Source organism: Octodon degus, unplaced genomic scaffold (assembly GCF_000260255.1).
Source record: "Octodon degus isolate 3935 unplaced genomic scaffold, OctDeg1.0 scaffold00022, whole genome shotgun sequence".
Classification (NCBI taxonomy): domain Eukaryota; kingdom Metazoa; phylum Chordata; class Mammalia; order Rodentia; family Octodontidae; genus Octodon; species Octodon degus.
The window spans coordinates 16,742,533-16,744,051 of NW_004524598.1; the positions used below are offsets into that span (position 1 = coordinate 16,742,533).

At 32.7% G+C, this 1,519-nt stretch overlaps 1 protein-coding gene across 4 annotated transcripts in view; it reads left to right on the top strand.

Annotated features, from left to right (window-relative positions):
* The window catches only part of Ibtk (inhibitor of Bruton tyrosine kinase), a 108,074-nt gene that overhangs the window by 68,021 nt on the left and 38,534 nt on the right, over positions 1-1,519 (top strand). The gene's annotated exons all lie outside the window — the stretch shown is intronic.

Consider the following 1,519-nt stretch of genomic DNA (forward strand, 5'->3'; position numbering starts at 1 on the left):
AAGAATATATGCAGTGTACTATTTGTTGAAACTGTACTTTCGATTTGATTTGAAACTGTCTCATTGCTATATGTTTATCAATAAAACTTTGAAAAGAAAAGAAAAAAAAAAAAACCCAAAAACTTGAATATCATGTCATACTTCAGTATTTTATGGTGGCTTTGTGCTCTGAAATGATTTTAAACATTTTATGGAGCAGATTTTATTTGTTCAGTAGTGCAGAATGAACTTAGGGATCACTGACACATACTCCCACCGTATTTTATTTTCTGAGACAGAGTTTATCGGAGCAGGCCCCTCTCCGACTTCGCTCGTCCTCCGTCTGTCACTGGGCGCAGTGCAGGTCGCATGTGTGCACCTCTGGGCCCAGCTGAGAGGCTGGCCTTTACGCATTATTGTACATTCAAATTTAAAATTGTGGCCTGGCTGTTCTTTCTCTCTGTGAAATATTTGGTTTACAGTTAGTGCATGAATTTAAACTAGATAATTTGTAATTTTTGTGTATGCACGCATGAAATCCATATCATATTAAAGATAACATAATTGTTACTAAGAATATTCAGTCCCTTCCCCCAGTCAGTTGCCATTGTGCTTTTTTCAGTATCGGTTAGCTTGTATATTTTAATGTTTTCTATCAGTGGAGCCAGTATGTACCCTTTTATAGAATCTTTTTTTTTTTTATTCAGCAAAATTATTCTGAGACTCATCGGTGGTGGTTTTGTATTCTGTCATATATTATCATACTTTTGGGTGTTTATCGGTTTATTGTAGCTACTTGTTGTGCTTTTTAAAGTACACTACATTTTTAAAAGATATTTCATATTTTAAAAACCTACGTAAAAATCTGTCCATAATTGTAAACAGTATTTTAATAAAAATAACTTCCCTGACATCATATGTAAATTCTTAATCATATTTCAAAAGGAAAAATCCTCAAGGTTTTAGAAGGCAAGTATTAGAAAAAAGGAAAATGTTTGAAAAAATTTGGATAAATGAAGACATACTTTTTTGTTCTGTTACTGTGACATCTGAAAATGCTGGTCCTTTGAGTGATTTGAGAAAACAAAAAATGTAATAAATGGTATTAATTGTGACCAGATTGTTTTATGTAATAACAAAACCTCTATTTTGCTGGTTTTAAAAACTTTCTTCTTCCTCTTCTAAAATGAAATCTTCGGTCCCATTCCAGTGTATCAAGCAGATTACTCTGATTGAAGCAAGGAGAGGACTCAGAACCATAATGGTTTTACCTCCCTCTAGGTGCCCTCCCTCTGGGTAACTCAGAGGAACTACTTTGTCACACTATTGTCTGAAACTACTGATTAGATGTTCAGACACTTTATTTTTTTTTATTTTTTATTTTTTTGTTTTTTTTCAAAGTTTTATTGATAAACATATAGCAATGAGACAGTTTCAAATCAAATCAAAAGTACAGTTTCAACAAATAATACACTGCATATATTCTTCTTAGTGGTTAATTGCTGTACAAGATGCAGACTTGTGATCCTACTTACAAACA